General features: G+C 41.1%; 1 pseudogene across 1 annotated transcript in view; it reads left to right on the top strand.

Annotated features, from left to right (window-relative positions):
- The window catches only part of LOC308288000 (cytosol aminopeptidase-like), a 40515-nt pseudogene extending 21320 nt beyond the window's left edge, over window positions 1-19195 (top strand). The window contains exons 9-14 of the transcript in view: window positions 16107-16195; window positions 16878-16980; window positions 17602-17672; window positions 18176-18204; window positions 18756-18839; window positions 19033-19195. The product of the transcript in view is annotated as a cytosol aminopeptidase-like (transcript). The remainder of the gene's footprint in view (window positions 1-16106; window positions 16196-16877; window positions 16981-17601; window positions 17673-18175; window positions 18205-18755; window positions 18840-19032) is intronic.
- The last annotated feature ends 520 nt before the right edge of the window (window positions 19196-19715 follow it).

The raw sequence follows: 19715 nt of genomic DNA, 5'->3' as shown, positions 1-19715 counted from the left end.
GTTTGCTTTTTTTGTTGTGCCTCATCAACGACAAACAGACAGTGAATATTTGGATAACCATATGGACATTTTACATACTACTAAAACTACTACATAATAAGGCAAGGACTGAAGCTGCGCTCTTCTTAAATAATAAGCATTATTGCTATGTGATCTTCAACTTCATTGAAGTTATCAAGTTATTTAGATGGCTGATGCTCTGTGTTATGCTCACACCTTCAACCCCAGTGCCATCGTCAACGCCTCTACGCTAACAGGTGAGACACATGGAAATATTAGCCTCTGTGCATAACTGTATTTCCTGGGTTTCCAGAATGTGGCATACAGCACCTGTTTCCTGTTACGGTTCATTTCCCAATAGCTGATGAACCACAACAGGAAACCATCTTCTAGAAACCCATGACTACATTAATGCACAGAGCCATCTATAGAGCCCTAAGCTCTATAGATTCAAAACAAGGTGGGACAGCTTTCTGGGACAGCTACTAAGCTTTGTTGTTGATATCAAATTTTAAAAAATATTTGAAAGATTTTATCCAAAAATCACACAAATCAATACACAGTGTCTCTAGTATAGTCAGATAGATCTGTCATATATTTCATATTCCATCCTGATGAAACTTTGCACGCACATTCCCACTAGGTCATGGAACAATGCCACCTTTTTCATATTGGTCTGTTAAGAGCGCCACCAGCAGGTCGACTTTTGCACACCACATTTTTGGAATAAAATCATGCATGCAGCGTCTAATTGCCGTTAAAGGCTGAAGAAAACATGGCACCCTTTTAACATTGGCCTAATATAGCGCCACCAGGAGGCCACAATAACCTTCCTGACCTAGCACAGGCGGAAACCTGTGCTTGAAAGAGCACTGCTTCTAGTTTAACCAAGCAGGTGACTCTAACATTGGCAAGTACAACCGGTATGTAGCTCAACACACACTGACTCTGAGCACTGTCAGATAGCAGCAGGGGGCCCTCTAGTGTTTGAGTAAAATAAGGCAGTACAAATCACTAACCCATATCACCTTGATAAACAGATGTGATGGCAGGGGGGAAATATACATAAAAGCAATATACTGTTAATGTGTTAACTATATGAATCTGTATCTCATCAGGTCTGGTGGTACGTGCACAGCAGCTGCCTTACTGAGAGAGTTTGTCACAGCGCGTCATTGGGCTCACCTGGACATCGCTGGGGTTATGTCTAACAAAGATGAACAACAGACCTTAGAGACTGGAGTCTCACACAGCCAGCACAACATGAGCTGAAGAGCATTAGCTCTGATGTGTTATGAGGAGAGTAAATACTACCACAATTATTCTCAAAGTGGGGTAGAGGCACCCCCAGGGGTCCTTGAAGAGGTTCCCAGAGGGTCTTCAGCAAAATGTGGAACACTTTAACCATTTTAGGACATAATCTGAAAGTGGCTTATATACAAACAAGCTGACAACGCATCACAATAAGACACATTATTATACACAGCTATCTGAATTAATGTCAAATGGATGTTACAAATAAAGCCTATATTAGAGATGTTTAAGGTTTGTATTAATGTCCCTACTCACAAGGCAGTGTACAAAACTGATATATGTGAATATTTATATATGAGTGTTCATGAATAGAGTATAGAGGCACAATATGCTCATAAATCTAAAAATAAACATCCTAAAACAATGATGGGTACATTTGAAAATGAAAGCACATTCTATTTGGCAACAGGCATTCAGAAGACTTCTGTCCTATCTTTTTGTTCTGGGGATCTGGAGATGAGAGCTTGAGGTGAGAGCTCATTAAACTGGTCAAACTATCAATATCTGTAACATCAGAAAGACATTCAAGAAATATCTACCTAGTGTATGTTTCACCTTTCAAAGTTCTAGTGCAGGTTCCTTTGTTAAAAGCAATTGTGGTTTGTCATTCCTACCTGAATGTGTGGGATTTTGTAAGCTAAATTCATATTCACTGTTGATGACATATCCTTCATTACAGTGGTTCTGCTTAAACCTGGTGGAAATGTGGGCTGGTTCACTAGAACAGCGGTTCTCAACCTTTTCAGGCCGCGACCCACAAAATACCGGTAATCATATTTTAACTGGGGACCCCGGACCCCCCACCCTGACGAGCACTATTAAGACTGAGGCATTGCATTTTGTATAACACAGTTCTATTGTGAAAATAGCAGATCTATATGTAAATCTGCTATTTCCCCAATTTCTGCCTGTAATATTTGACAATCTGGCCAATATATAATTTGTCATTTTAGAGGTATTAAAAGGTCCTTAAATTGTCACTTAAGAAATGTGCATATACCCTCTATACATTTAGACTTTATGTTAGTTTGTTTACTGTTGGGTAAAAAAAAGAAAAAGAAACAATGTTGCACATTAAGTTCATCATCTGGGGTCCTGACCCACAGGTTGAGAACCACTGCACTAGAAAGCACCAAGGTTCCAAGAATCCAGAATGGAACCGGTGCTACAGTAGAACCAAAGTTATCTTGGTGGAAAAAGCGTATAATTTACTACAATAACTATTGTAACAGTACAGAAATCAGTGTACTGTACATGTTGATGTTAGTTAAAAGCTTAATAGTTGTATATCCTTGCTGTTCTTCAAATGTAATTTAATTATGACAATGAAAGTGCTTGACCACAATCATAATCATGAGTAGCCTAGATCATGTCTATATTTTTGCATATCTCCTAAATAACGTTCTTCCACCAGGTAGAAATTATCAGTTTTGACCCTTGCTTTGCACTGCCAAAGTTTGAACTGACAAGGACTACTAATAACTAATTAGTTTCATTAATTGCAGAATCCAGAATCCACCTGCATTTTGGTCTAAATCAGTGGTTCTCAAACTTTAAAATGTCAAGGTCTCCCCTTAAAGGGATATTACACTTTCAAACAAACTTTTAGGTCTAATCAGGCTTGTATGAACACCCTGAACAGTTTTTAATTTGCTTCATTCAGTATTTAGATATTTGATGTAAATGTTACCAGCTCCAACACGCCCAGGCCCTCTCCACATACACACCCATTGTAACTTCAAACTCCATTTTAACCATGATAGATTCATTAAAAACACACATTATTTTTTCTGGTGACTCATAATACCCTCCTGATACGTGAGCAGACCGTGTTTTTTCAATAACTTTTTTCATTTATTTTCAATAAAATATTATTGTATTTAATGTTTTCCATTTTCCCAAAGAATTATTAAAAATAAAAGAAAAAGGTTATTGAAAAAACACGGTCTGCTCACGTATTAGGAGGGTATTATGAGTCACCAGAAAAAATAATGGGTGTTTTTAATGAATCTATCATGGTTAAAATGGAGTTTGAAGTTACAATGGGTGTGTGTGGAGAGGGCCTGGGCGTGTTGGAGCTGGTAACATTTACATCAAATATCTAAATACTGAATGAAGCAAATTAAAAACTGTTCAGGGTGTTCATACAAGCCTGATTAGACCTAAAAGTTTGTTTGAAAGTGTAATATCCCTTTAACTCTGACACTATACAAATGAAACCAACCGGACCCGTAAGGGTCTATTCTATTTGGTTTTATTTGTATACTGTCAGAGTTACATACTCAAATCCCAGGACCCCACATTGAGGACCACTGGTCTAAAATGTCTGTTATTCCCTTTTCTTTTAGGTTTTGTTACCTTGTAGGTGGTTGTACTGTTAAGTAACTTGAGAATTAACCATAAAAACCAACATGAAAAATAATTGAGATAAGATTTGTGATACAGCTTGGAAAAATATTGTGATATTGTATTTTTCCATATCATCCACCCCTACCTGAAGGACTTCTTAGTTGTGATGATTATAGACTTTCCTTCCCTCTCAGGCTATTTGCTAAATTTGTGTTTAGGCCTCAATGTGTCAAATATATACTGTATGAGAACCAAAATTGTGTCGAACACCTGAGCTGTTTTATTAGAAGTTTTACATACTCTGAAACAATGAGAACTGTGAATGAATTGAACAGGACACAACTGATAGGATATCTACAGGATAAATGTATTTACACAAAAACCTTACCTTATACCAAACATATATATATATAACAGAAACAACAATAATACAATATAAAATAGTAATACAATGTGATGAATGATAGACTATATATACAAAAATGTTTATTTACAGAAACAGCAATAATAATACAATAATACAATGGTAATAAAAGTCGAAAATGTACTATTTACAATTATGGTGGACTACAGTATGTGGTATTTAAGTGTGTGTGTGTGTGTGTGTGTGTGTGTGTGTGTGTGTGTGTGTGTGTTTGCGTGCGTGCGTGCGTGTGACCAAGCAGGTCCAAGTCCACCAAACCCATCACCACTTACATTCCTTTGTCCACACTGCCCCAGAAAAGGACAGTCATCGCCGACTGAGAGTGACCGCCGATGATGATGGTGTGTGCAGCTGTTTGGCCAAATACAGCACGTTTAAAGTGTCTTTGCAGTTGAATGACTGCAGGTATTCACAGACTGCGGTGGTGGGGATCTTAGTTGGCTCTGGCTGGGGTCCTCTGGGTTTCTGCAGGGAGCCATAACCTTCATCCTCATCCCAGTCCCACTCGTCGTCCTCTTCGAGGTCTTGGACGGGGGAGCAATGCACCTGCTGCTGCTGGAGCTCGACGACGTCGACGGGAACGGTGCAAACCGGCCTGAACGTACCGTTCTGGAACTCCACCTGGATGAACGGTAGCAGGTGAGGTGATGTGCTGGCGGTGGTCCTGTGGCTGCTGGACCGACGGGCTCTGCTCCCACACTGACCCATGATGATGGAAACTGGCGGTTAACGTTCAAACTGCTGCCCAAAGTCTCTGGAACTGGAACGTTGTTTGGAAGAACAGGTGCAGTGAAGTCGATGTGATGATGATGGATGAGGATGAGGAGGAGGATGATGATGATGATGATGATGATGATGAATGGCAGTTGAAGGTTAGGGTTGATGATGATCGAAAGAAAAACAACTGATCCGTGGTAGTGGAACAGGAGTGGAGTGTCGCGCTGAAGGTTCAGTGAACACTGAAGAGTTTCAAAGTCGCGCTCTACTTATTATTGACCAGCCGCACAGCGGTTGACCAATCAACGAGGCCGACAGGTTTGGGTTGGCCAATCAGAGAAACGTGCGTTCAACAGACCCGAAATCGCGTGAGATCCCGTTACGTTTTTTAATTCGCCCGAGATTTATTTTCAGTGGGCAGTTGTTTTCTCGTTTTTTCGTTTTTATGGAAATCTGTATTGCAAATGTGTGTGTGTGTGTGTGTGTGTGTGTGTGTGTGTGTGTGTGTGTGTGTGTGTGCGTGCGTGCGTGCGTGCGTGCGTGCGTGCGTGCGTGCGTGCGTGCGTGCGTGTGTGTGTGTGTGTGTGTGTGTGATGTCAATACGGTCAGTTAATGCAATGCCAGATGGTGCCACAAGGTGGTGCTGGTGCATCCTTTTGTTTAGTTTTTGGTCAGAGTGTTGATGTTACGTCACTTCTCCTGGCTGGCTGGCATGTGTTATTGTTGTTGTTGTTGTTATTCTTTTTACATGCCTGTTCCTCGAACCACCAACCAACTAGTCCCCTTTGCTTTTCCAGCAGAGTGCTGCATGATAAAAGCTGCAGTGTAAGTGCAACTGTATTTATCAAACCTACTGGGATAAGATAGTTTACGTTTATTAAAGGCCTATTAAATTAGGTAGATAATTAAATTACGATGTAGGTCTATATGTATGTATCATGTATGTATGTATGTATGTTGTCCTGTCCAGTCACTCCAGTGTTGTATTCACTATTACTATAACGTTACATTTGGACAATGTTTCATTTGGCTCAGTCATTACACATTAACATCAGTCCACTTACAATAAAGTATCTTCTAGTCTAGTGTTAATTAGCCCTAGAATGTCTCTGATTTTCGGTCGATTGACACTTTGTGTAATCCCTCAAACGAATACTCGTTTTAATCACAGACATTCTAGGGCTAAGTGTTAATGTGCCTACTGGCATGATGTATCGCAGGGGTCTGCAACCTTTTTGAAATGAAGTGCCACGTTTTCATTTTCTTGTTAGTGACAGTCAGTGTGCCATATCATACCATTTTGATTGTCCATATAACAACCTTTAGGCTACTTGTTTTATTTATGTATGTATTTATTTTCAGCATACTCCCTCCCCAGTCATAATTAGCAGTTTGAATGAATGTGAATTTTTCAATATTTATTAATAATAATTATAATAATAAATCTCTTCCCCCATTTATGCCAGTGTCAGTGCCAATGATCACCCTCCCCTATGCCAATGATGGCACCCGACCCGTGCCTAAGGTTGCCTACCCTGATGTCAAGCAAACTCATCTTCTGACACCAGGTAAAGTAGGCTACCTATATAATAGGACCATGAACAGTTTAATTAGTGTTGCATAGTCTTTCATGAGTTTCGTGGAATTGCATTATTGGGTGTTATTATGTTTTATTGCAATGTTACATTTGCTAGATGATACATTTAGCTCATGGTATCCTATCAAGAGTGACTTATAACAAGTGCAACAATATAAAATAAGCTTCACTTGCAAATAAAGCAGTAATTCATGCAGAAAAGTTTTAATTAATTCTGAATATCTCAGAGACAAATAAATAGAATGCTGATGTTGCTAGGCCACTTATTTAGAACTTACTGTTGCATACTGTACATTTCCCATGGGCTAGGACAGTGGTTCTCAAACTGTTTGGGCTTCAGTAATCAGTACCCCTTTTCCTGATTGCTGAATCCAATAATTACCCCCTTTAATCGACAACATTTTGATTAGAAAATACTGACATAAAGGTCCAGTTTTTATGTCAATATGTTGACATAATTTATGTAAAAGCCTGTTTTATATTCAGTAACAGTAATATTTGTACTTAATTTCTTGGTTTAAAGCTTTATGGAGCAGCATGTTCACATAGATGTGTCAGTGTTTTATCATTAAACATAACACTAAAATGTTTCCATTTTCTCTCAAGTCCCCCCTGTAGTACCTCTGCGTAACCCTAGGGGTACACGTACCCCCATTTGAGAAACACTGGGCTAGGACATCAAGATCAGGACCATGGCACTCAGTGCACTATAGGCTCAGTACCCCACCAGAAGAAGTACAGTAGGAGTTTAGGGTTAGGGTTAGAGATAGGGTTAGTGTCGGAATGGAGACATGTCGGAAAGGAGACATGTCGGAGTGGCTGGATGCACCCCAGTAGGTCCACCCTGATGATGCACCTTGGATAGAGTCAGTGTAGGCTGCACCTCTCATGTGTCAAAACCTGAGACACCCTACACCGCCCGTGCTGACCACCGCCACTGCACTTTGGTCCCCACCACTCCATAGAAGTCGTAGGAATCGCCCACCCTCCTTATATATAGCAAGCATTATTTATGTATTGTTTTTCACTTGATTGCTTATCTTTTCAGTCTTCACTGTCTGTCAGGTCTAGCTCCCCTCTGTGAGAACATGCCCAGTGGAAAAGCCAACAAACCAGGGAATGTAGTCCGAGTCTATAATGGTAAAACCATCCAGGTGAGTGGGCCACGGATCGTGCACAGACCGTGCACCAGTGTGTGCGCGCCGTTCACAGCTTTCAAACAAAAAGATCCGCTTGCAAATCAAAGCAAACATTGCCGAGCTAGCTTTAGTTGTGTTGACACAGCAAGCTAATGTCCCATTTGACAGCACCCCGTTCCTTTTCTGACCGGAAATGGAAATGGCCGTTTCTGGAAATGGGATTGGAATCACTGTTTGGGGGGCATTTAGCAACCAAACAGCGCAAATCAGAGATCAGACTTTTGATTGTTTTATATCAATTAAAGCATATAACATTCTCGGTTTTCTCGGGCCTGGCAGAGAAAAACAACAGCTTTTTCTCAGGATTCTCGGGTCGGGGCAGTAAATGAGTTTAATTAAGATGTTCACCGCTAGTTAAACCCCATTACTAATTTGTGAATGATCAATGATGGGATTCCAAATGCATTTGATAGCCAAGTGGGACGTGACCACTGATGGTCAGGTCAACGACAACAGGCTGGTGCAAATCTAAGCTTTCTTCAGAATATCTGTGGCACCATTCCCAGCTGTAATGGATTTTTACAGGTCTGTTGTTTGCTGTTCTTGTCAGACATGCTATGTGTTCTTCAACTCATTTCATTTGTCTGTCCAAGTTATTTAGATTAACTGTTTTTTTTATATTTGTCTCTCCTGTGCAGGTTGATAATACAGATGCAGAAGGGAGGTTGATCCTGGCTGATGCTCTGTGTTATGCTCACACCTTCAACCCCAGGGCCATCGTCAACACCGCTACGCTAACAGGTGAGACACATGGGAAAATTAGCCTCTGTGCACAACTGTATTTCCTGGGTTTCCAGAATGTGGCATACAGTACCTGTTTCCTGTTACGGACCGGTGCCACCTTCTAGAACAGGGGTTTTCAAAGTGGGTGACGGGGCACGCTGGGGTGCCGTGACAGCAGTCCAGGGGTGATAATAGTTGGAATTTATTTGGACACTTAAAAAATATATTTTGTATAATTTTAAACTTGAAATACAATGTTATTTTCAGTAAGTTCTAGCCAAAATGCCTATTATCTCAATGTTTTCCTTGCAACATAGTCACTAAAATATGCTATGAACATAAGGTGCTGGGAGTGAAAATTATGAATGTAATGTAGGGGTGCCTCGGATGAAAGATACATTTCTAGGGGTGCCTTGAGCCCAAAAGGTTTGGGAACCCCTGTTCTAGAAACACGGGACTACATTAATGCACAGAGCCTGTTAGGGCTCTATAGTTTCAAAACGAGATGATTACAATGTTGTTGTTTTTTTGGGACAGCTACTAAGTTTTGTTGAGGGTGCATCAAAAAAATATTTGAAATACGACTCACTTGGGGATAATCACTGTTGGACAATAATGGCTGCTGCTTCTTTCTCTAAGGGGCCATGGATGTCGCTCTGGGCTCTGCAGCAACTGGAGTGTTCACAAACTCTGACTGGCAGCTGCACAAGGTACACACACAGTGCTATAGCTGACTATTTGTCATGTGTTTGTATGAGTTAGATCCAAGTAGATCCAACCCAAACCCACCAACACTAGCCAACAAACCAGGGGATGTAGTCAGAGCCTAGAATGGTAAAACCATCCAGGTGTGTGTGGGCTGTGGGCCACAGCGCATTTAAGATGTTCACTGCTAGTTAAACGCCACTACAAATGTGTAAATGATCAATGATGGGATTCCAAATGCATTTGATAGCCTTGTGGGACGTGACCACTGATGGTCTAAGACAACTGGTGCATCTAAGCTTTCTTTGGAATATCTGTGGCACCATTCTGTCTGTTTGCTGTTCTTGTCAGACTTGCTATGTAATCTTCAACTCATTTCATTTGTATGTTGTAAGTTATTTAGATCAACAGTTTTTTTTGTCTCTCCTGTGCATGTTCATAATACAGATGCAGAAGGGAGGTTGATCTTGGCTGATGCTCTGTGTTATGCTCACACCTTCAACCCCAGGGCCATCGTCAACGCCGCTACGCTAACAGGTGAGACAGCTACTAAGTTTGGTTGATATCATATTTCAAAACTATTTGAAAGGTTTTATCCAAACATCACACAAATCAATATAGTGTCTCTATAGTCAGATAGATCTGTCAGATATTTCATATTCCATCCTAATTGGCTAACATTGGCTTCCAAAGTTAGCAGGATTGCTCCGTTTTGAACAAAATGAATCAAATCATGAACGCAGCTTTCGCTTTCCGTGAAACTTTGCACGCACATTCCCACTAGGTCATGGAACAGTGCCACCCTTTTCATATTTGCCTGTTAAGAGCGCCTCCAGCATTTTTGGAATAAAATCGTGCATACAGTGTCCGATTGCTGTTAAAGGCTGAAGAAGACATGGCACCCTTTTAACATTGGCCTAATATAGCGCCACCAGGAGGCCACAATAACCTTCCTGACCTAGCACAGGCGGAAACCTGTGCTTGAAAGAGCACTGCTTCTAGTTTAACCAAGCAGGTGACTCTAACATTGGCAAGTACAACTGGTATGTAGCTCAACACACACTGACTCTGATCACTGTCAGATAGCAGCAGGGGGCCCTCTAGTGTTAGAGTAAAATAAGGCAGTACAAATCACTAACCCATATCACCTTGATAAACAGATGTGATGGCAGGGGGGAAATATACATAAAAGCAATATACCGTTAATGTGTTAACTATATGAATCTGTATCTCATCAGGTCTGGTGGTACGTGCACAGCAGCTGCCTTACTGAGAGAGTTTGTCACAGCGCGTCATTGGGCTCACCTGGACATCGCTGGGGTTATGTCTAACAAAGATGAACAACAGACCTTAGAGACTGGAGTCTCACACAGCCAGCACAACATGAGCTGAAGAGCATTAGCTCTGATGTGTTATGAGGAGAGTAAATACTACCACAATTATTCTCAAAGTGGGGTAGAGGCACCCCCAGGGGTCCTTGAAGAGGTTCCCAGAGGGTCTTCAGCAAAATGTGGAACACTTTAACCATTTTAGGACATAATCTGAAAGTGGCTTATATACAAACAAGCTGACAACGCATCACAATAAGACACATTATTATACACAGCTATCTGAATTAATGTCAAATGGATGTTACAAATAAAGCCTATATTAGAGATGTTTAAGGTTTGTATTAATGTCCCTACTCACAAGGCAGTGTACAAAACTGATATATGTGAATATTTATATATGAGTGTTCATGAATAGAGTATAGAGGCACAATATGCTCATAAATCTAAAAATAAACATCCTAAAACAATGATGGGTACATTTGAAAATGAAAGCACATTCTATTTGGCAACAGGCATTCAGAAGACTTCTTTCCTATCTTTTTGTTCTGGGGATCTGGAGATGAGAGCTTGAGGTGAGAGCTCATTAAACTGGTCAAACTATCAATATCTGTAACATCAGAAAGACATTCAAGAAATATCTACCTAGTGTATGTTACACCTTTCAAAGTTCTAGTGCAGGTTCCTTTGTTAAAAGCAAGTGTGGTTTGTCATTCCTACCTGAATGTGTGGGATTTTGTAAGCTAAGTTCATCTTCACTGTTGATGACATATCCTTCATTACAGTGGTTCTGCTTAAACCTGGTGGAAATGTGGGCTGGTTCACTAGAACAGCGGTTCTCAACCTTTTCAGGCCGCGACCCACAAAATACCGGTAATCATATTTTAACTGGGGACCCCGGACCCCCCACCCTGACGAGCACTATTAAGACTGAGGCATTGCATTTTGTATAACACAGTTCTATTGTGAAAATAGCAGATCTATATGTAAATCTGCTATTTCCCCAATTTCTGCCTGTAATATTTGACAATCTGGCCAATATATAATTTGTCATTTTAGAGGTATTAAAAGGTCCTTAAATTGTCACTTAAGAAATGTGCATATACCCTCTATACATTTAGACTTTCTGTTAGTTTGTTTACTGTTGGGTAAAAAAAAGAAAAAGAAACAATGTTGCACATTAAGTTCATCATCTGGGGTCCTGACCCACAGGTTGAGAACCACTGCACTAGAAAGCACCAAGGTTCCAAGAATCCAGAATGGAACCGGTGCTACAGTAGAACCAAAGTTATCTTGGTGGAAAAAGCGTATAATTTACTACAATAACTATTGTAACAGTACAGAAATCAGTGTACTGTACATGTTGATGTTAGTTAAAAGCTTAATAGTTGTATATCCTTGCTGTTCTTCAAATGTAATTTAATTATGACAATGAAAGTGCTTGACCACAATCATAATCATGAGTAGCCTAGATCATGTCTATATTTTTGCATATCTCCTAAATAACGTTCTTCCACCAGGTAGAATCAGTTTTGACCCTTGCTTTGCACTGCCAAAGTTTGAACTGACAAGGACTACTAATAACTAATTAGTTTCATTAATTGCAGAATCCAGAATCCACCTGCATTTTGGTCTAAATCAGTGGTTCTCAAACTTTAAAATGTCAAGGTCTCCCCTTAACTCTGACACTATACAAATGAAACCAACAGGACCCGTAAGGGTCTATTCTATTTGGTTTTATTTGTATACTGTCAGAGTTACATACTTGTAAGGGTCAAATCCCAGGACCCCAATTGAGGACCACTGGTCTAAAATGTCTGTTATTCCCTTTTCTTTTAGGTTTTGTTACCTTGTAGGTGGTTGTACTGTTAAGTAACTTGAGAATTAACCATAAAAACCAACATGAAAAATAATTGAGATAAGATTTGTGATACAGCTTGGAAAAATATTGTGATATTGTATTTTTCCATATCATCCACCCCTACCTGAAGGACTTCTTAGTTGTGATGATTATAGACTTTCCTTCCCTCTCAGGCTATTTGCTAAATTTGTGTTTAGGCCTCAATGTGTCAAATATATACTGTATGAGAACCAAAATTGTGTCGAACACCTGAGCTGTTTTATTAGAAGTTTTACATACTCTGAAACAATGAGAACTGTGAATGAATTGAACAGGACACAACTGATAGGATATCTACAGGATAAATTTATTTACACAAAAACCTTACCTTATACCAAACATATATATATATAACAGAAACAACAATAATACAATATAAAATAGTAATACAATGTGATGAATGATAGACTATATATACAAAAATGTTTATTTACAGTAACAGCAATAATAATACAATAATACAATGGTAATAAAAGTCGAAAATGTACTATTTACAATTATGGTGGACTACAGTATGTGGTATTTAAGTGTGTGTGTGTGTGTGTGTGTGTGTGTGTGTGTGTGTGTGTGTGTGTGTGTGTGTTTGCGTGCGTGCGTGTGACCAAGCAGGTCCAAGTCCACCAAACCCATCACCACTTACATTCCTTTGTCCACACTGCCCCAGAAAAGGACAGTCATCGCCGACTGAGAGTGACCGCCGATGATGATGGTGTGTGCAGCTGTTTGGCCAAATACAGCACGTTTAAAGTGTCTTTGCAGTTGAATGACTGCAGGTATTCACAGACTGCAGGGGTGGGGATCTTAGTTGGCTCTGGCTGGGGTCCTCTGGGTTTCTGCAGGGAGCCATAACCTTCATCCTCATCCCAGTCCCACTCGTCGTCCTCTTCGAGGTCTTGGACGGGGGAGCAATGCACCTGCTGCTGCTGGAGCTCGACGACGTCGACGGGAACGGTGCAAACCGGCCTGAACGTACCGTTCTGGAACTCCACCTGGATGAACGGTAGCAGGTGAGGTGATGTGCTGGCGGTGGTCCTGTGGCTGCTGGACCGACGGGCTCTGCTCCCACACTGACCCATGATGATGGAAACTGGCGGTTAACGTTCAAACTGCTGCCCAAAGTCTCTGGAACTGGAACGTTGTTTGGAAGAACAGGTGCAGTGAAGTCGATGTGATGATGATGGATGAGGAGGAGGAGGATGATGATGATGATGATGAATGGCAGTTGAAGGTTAGGGTTGATGATGATCGAAAGAAAAACAACTGATCCGTGGTAGTGGAACAGGAGTGGAGTGTCGCGCTGAAGGTTCAGTGAACACTGAAGAGTTTCAAAGTCGCGCTCTACTTATTATTGACCAGCCGCACAGCGGTTGACCAATCAACGAGGCCGACAGGTTTGGGTTGGCCAATCAGAGAAACGTGCGTTCAACAGACCCGAAATCGCGTGAGATCCCGTTACGTTTTTTAATTCGCCCGAGATTTATTTTCAGTGGGCAGTTGTTTTCTCGTTTTTATGGAAATCTGTATGGCAAATGTGTGTGTGTGTGTGTGTGTGTGTGTGTGTGTGTGTGTGTGTGTGTGTGTGTGTGTGTGTGTGTGTGTGTGTGTGTGTGTGTGTGTGTGTGTGTGTGTGTGTGTGTGTTGTCAATACGGTCAGTTAATGCAATGCCAGATGGTGCCACAAGGTGGTGCTGGTGCATCCTTTTGTTTAGTTTTTGGTCAGAGTGTTCATGTTACGTCACTTCTCCTGGCTGGCTGGCATGTGTTATTGTTGTTGTTGTTGTTATTCTTTTTACATGCCTGTTCCTCGAACCACCAACCAACTAGTCCCCTTTGCTTTTCCAGCAGAGTGCTGCATGATAAAAGCTGCAGTGTAAGTGCAACTGTATTTATCAAACCTACTGGGATAAGATAGTTTACGTTTATTAAACGGCGTTTCCCCAGTAGGCCTATTAAATTAGGTAGATAATTAAATTACGATGTAGGTCTATATGTATGTATCATGTATGTATGTATGTATGTTGTCCTGTCCAGTCACTCCAGTGTTGTATTCACTATTACTATAACGTTACATTTGGACAATGTTTCAGTTGGCTCAGTCATTACACATTAACATCAGTCCACTTACAATAAAGTATCTAGTCTAGTGTTAATTAGCCCTAGAATGTCTCTGATTTTCGGTCGATTGACACTTTGTGTAATCCCTCAAACGAATACTCGTTTTAATCACAGACATTCTAGGGCTAAGTGTTAATGTGCCTACTGGCATGATGTATCGCAGGGGTCTGCAACCTTTTTGAAATGAAGTGCCACGTTTTCATTTTCTTGTTAGTGACAGTCAGTGTGCCATATCATACCATTTTGATTGTCCATATAACAACCTTTAGGCTACTTGTTTTATTTATGTATGTATTTATTTTCAGCATACTCCCTCCCCAGTCATAATTAGCAGTTTGAATGAATGTGAATTTTTCAATATTTATTAATAATAATGATAATAATAAATCTCTTCCCCCATTTATGCCAGTGTCAGTGCCAATGATCACCCTCCCCTATGCCAATGATGGCACCCGACCCGTGCCTAAGGTTGCCTACCCTGATGTCAAGCAAACTCATCTTCTGACACCAGGTAAAGTAGGCTACCTATATAATAGGACCATGAACAGTTTAATTAGTGTTGCATAGTCTTTCATGAGTTTCGTGGAATTGCATTATTGGGTGTTATTATGTTTTATTGTAATGTTACATTTGGCACTTTAACGACACACTAGATGATACATTTAGCTGATGGTATCCTATCAAGAGTGACTTATAACAAGTGCAACAATATAAAATAAGCTTCACTTGCAAATAAAGCAGTAATTCATGCTGACAAGTTTTAATTAATTTTGAATATCTCAGAGACAAATAAATAGAATGCTGATGTTGCTAGGCCACTTATTTAGAACTTATTGTTGCATACTGTACATTTCGGAAGTTAAAGAGCCACCAGGCTCGAAACGTCACCTGAGTAAAAACTAAAGTATTGGGAACATCAAATTTGGTGTGCGGACTCTTTCTTTCTTTTATTGCATACTGTACATTTCCCATGGGCTAGGACAGTGGTTCTTAAACTGTTTGGGCTTCAGTAATCAGTACCCCTTTTCCTGATTGCTGAATCCAATAATTACCCCCTTTAATCGACAACATTTTGATTAGAAAATACTGACATAAAGGTCCAGTTTTTATGTCAATATGTTGACATAATTTATGTAAAAGCCTGTTTTATATTCAGTAACAGTAATATTTGTACTTAATTTCTTGGTTTAAAGCTTTATGGAGCAGCATGTTCACATAGATGTGTCAGTGTTTTATCATTAAACATAACACTAAAATGTTTCCATTTTCTCTCAAGTCCCCCCTGTAGTACCTCTGCGTAACCCTAGGGGTACACGTACCCCCATTTGAGAAACACTGGGCTAGGACATCAAGATCAGGACCATGGCACTCAGTGCACTATAGGCTCAGTACCCCACCAGAAGAAGTACAGTAGGAGTTTAGGGTTAGGGTTAGAGATAGGGTTAGTGTCGGAATGGAGACATGTCGGAAAGGAGACATGTCGGAGTGGCTGGATGCACCCCAGTAGGTCCACCCTGATGATGCACCTTGGATAGAGTCAGTGTAGGCTGCACCTCTCATGTGTCAAAACCTGAGACACCCTACACCGCCCGTGCTGACCACCGCCACTGCACTTTGGTCCCCACCACTCCATAGAAGTCGTAGGAATCGCCCACCCTCCTTATATATAGCAAGCATTATTTATGTATTGTTTTTCACTTGATTGCTTATCTTTTCAGTCTTCACTGTCTGTCAGGTCTAGCTCCCCTCTGTGAGAACATGCCCAGTGGAAAAGCCAACAAACCAGGGAATGTAGTCCGAGCCTATAATGGTAAAACCATCCAGGTGAGTGGGCCACGGATCGTGCACAGACCGTGCACCAGTGTGTGCGCGCCGTTCACAGCTTTCAAACAAAAAGATCCGCTTGCAAATCAAAGCAAACTTTGCAGAGCTAGCTTTAGTTGTGTTGACACAGCAAGCTAATGTCCCATTTGACAGCACCCCGTTCCTTTTCTGACTGGAAATGGAAATGGCCGTTTCTGGAAATGGGATTGGAATCACTGTTTGGGGGGCATTTAGCAACCAAACAGCGCAAATCAGAGATCAGACTTTTGATTGTTTTATATCAATTAAAGCATATAACATTCTCGGTTTTCTCGGGCCTGGCAGAGAAAAACAACAGCTTTTTCTCAGGATTCTCGGGTCGGGGCAGTAAATGAGTTTAATTAAGATGTTCACCGCTAGTTAAACCCCATTACTAATTTGTGAATGATCAATGATGGGATTCCAAATGCATTGATAGCCAAGTGGGACGTGACCACTGATGGTCAGGTCAACGACAACAGGCTGGTGCAAAGCTAAGCTTTCTTCAGAATATCTGTGGCACCATTCCCAGCTGTAATGGATTTTTACAGGTCTGTTGTTTGCTGTTCTTGTCAGACATGCTATGTGTTCTTCAACTCATTTCATTTGTCTGTCCAAGTTATTTAGATTAACTGTTTTTTTTATATGTGTCTCTCCTGTGCAGGTTGATAATACAGATGCAGAAGGGAGGTTGATCCTGGCTGATGCTCTGTGTTATGCTCACACCTTCAACCCCAGGGCCATCGTCAACACCGCTACGCTAACAGGTGAGACACATGGGAAAATTAGCCTCTGTGCACAACTGTATTTCCTGGGTTTCCAGAATGTGGCATACAGTACCTGTTTCCTGTTACGGACCGGTGCCACCTTCTAGAACAGGGGTTTTCAAAGTGGGTGACGGGGCACGCTGGGGTGCCGTGACAGCAGTCCAGGGGTGATAATAGTTGGAATTTATTTGGACACTTAAAAAATATATTTAGTATAATTTTAAACTTGAAATACAATGTTATTTTCAGTAAGTTCTAGCCAAAATGCCTATTATCTCAATGTTTTCCTTGCAACATAGTCACTAAAATATGCTATGAACATAAGGTGCTGGGAGTGAAAATTATGAATGTAATGTAGGGGTGCCTCGGATGAAAGATACATTTCTAGGGGTGCCTTGAGCCCAAAAGGTTTGGGAACCCCTGTTCTAGAAACACGGGACTACATTAATGCACAGAGCCTGTTAGGGCTCTATAGTTTCAAAACGAGATGATTACAATGTTGTTGTTTTTTTGGGACAGCTACTAAGTTTTGTTGAGGGTGCATCAAAAAAATATTTGAAATACGACTCACTTGGGGATAATCACTGTTGGACAATAATGGCTGCTGCTTCTTTCTCTAAGGGGCCATGGATGTCGCTCTGGGCTCTGCAGCAACTGGAGTGTTCACAAACTCTGACTGGCAGCTGCACAAGGTACACACACAGTGCTATAGCTGACTATTTGTCATGTGTTTGTATGAGTTAGATCCAAGTAGATCCAACCCAAACCCACCACCACTAGCCAACAAACCAGGGGATGTAGTCAGAGCCTAGAATGGTAAAACCATCCAGGTGTGTGTGGGCTGTGGGCCACAGCGCATTTAAGATGTTCACTGCTAGTTAAACGCCACTACAAATGTGTAAATGATCAATGATGGGATTCCAAATGCATTTGATAGCCTTGTGGGACGTGACCACTGATGGTCTAAGACAACTGGTGCATCTAAGCTTTCTTTGGAATATCTGTGGCACCATTCTGTCTGTTTGCTGTTCTTGTCAGACTTGCTATGTAATCTTCAACTCATTTCATTTGTATGTTGTAAGTTATTTAGATCAACATTTTTTTTTGTCTCTCCTGTGCATGTTCATAATACAGATGCAGAAGGGAGGTTGATCTTGGCTGATGCTCTGTGTTATGCTCACACCTTCAACCCCAGGGCCATCGTCAACGCCGCTACGCTAACAGGTGAGACAGCTACTAAGTTTGGTTGATACCATATTTCAAAACTATTTGAAAGGTTTTATCCAAAAATCACACAAATCAATATAGTGTCTCTATAGTCAGATAGATCTGTCAGATATTTCATATTCCATCGTAATTGGCTAACATGGGCTTCCAAAGTTGGCAGGATTGCTCAGTTTTGAACAAAATGAATCAAATCATGAACGCAGCTTTCGCTTTCCGTGAAACTTTGCACGCACATTCCCACTAGGTCATGGAACAGTGCCACCCTTTTCATATTTGCCTGTTAAGAGCGCCTCCAGCTTTTGACTTTTGCACAACACATTTTTGGAATAAAATCATGCATGCAGTGTCCGATTGCTGTTAAAGGCTGAAGAAGACATGGCACCCTTTTAACATTGGCCTATTATAGCGCCACCAGGAGGCCACAACAACCTTCCTGACCTGGCATAGACCTGTGCTCGGAAGATCACTGCTTCTAGTTTGTCATGTGTGTGTATGAGTTTGTGATTGTCTTTTTCATTGTGTGTGTGTGTAGGCCAATGTGGTGACAGGCGGATGCCTTTGTTCCAACACTACACCAAGCAGGTGACTCGCAGCCAACTGGCCGACCTCAATAACATCGGCAGCTACAGCCGGTACGTACTGTAGCTCAACACACACTGACCCTGAGCACTGTCAGATAGTAGCAGAGGCCCTCAAGTGTTTGAGTAAAATAAGGAAGTACAAATCACTAACCCATATCACGCTGATAAGCAGTTGTGATGGCAGGGGGGAAATATACATAAAAACAATATATTGTGTTAAGTATATGAATCTGTATCTCATCAGGTCTGGTGGTGCGTGGACAGCAGCTGCCTTCCTGAGAGAGTTTGTCACAGCGCTGGGGGTCATGTCCAACAAAGATGAGATCCCCTACCTGAGGAAAGGCAGGTCAGGCAGGCCAACTCGTACACTGGTGGAGTTTGCTGCTGGACTGAGTAGCCAGGCCTGAGAGACTGGATGTCACACACAGCCAGCACAACATGAGCTGAAGAGCATGTTACCTCTGATGTGTTATGAGGAGAGTAAATACTACGGCAATTATTCTCAAAGTGGGGTAGAGGGACCCCTCTGGATTTGATATCAGTTCATAGCCAGACATGTGCTGATTGAACTGGCAAACTATCATTATCTGTAACATGATATCAAGAAATATCTACCTCGTGTATGTTTCACCTTTCAAGTTTCTTTGCAGGTTCCTTTGTTAAAAGCAAGTGTGTTTTGTCATCCCTACCTGAATGTGTCATTTTGTAAGCTAAGTTCATATTCACTGTTGATGACATATCCTTCATTACAATGTTTCTGCTTAAACCTGGTGGAAATGTGGTCTGGTTCACTAGAACAGTGGCTCTCAACCTTTTCAGGCCACGACCCCCAAAATTATCATATTTGAAATTGGATTTGTAAGAGTTGGGGCATTACATTTTGTATAACACGGTTCTATTGCTAAAATATTTTCAAACTGTCTGCCT

This window comes from Nannobrachium achirus (assembly GCF_963921795.1).
Source record: "Nannobrachium achirus genome assembly, chromosome: 7".
NCBI classification, from domain to species: Eukaryota; Metazoa; Chordata; class Actinopteri; order Myctophiformes; family Myctophidae; genus Nannobrachium; species Nannobrachium achirus.
Note: the sequence above shows the minus strand (reverse complement) of the source record. Positions and strands in the feature narration are given on the sequence as shown.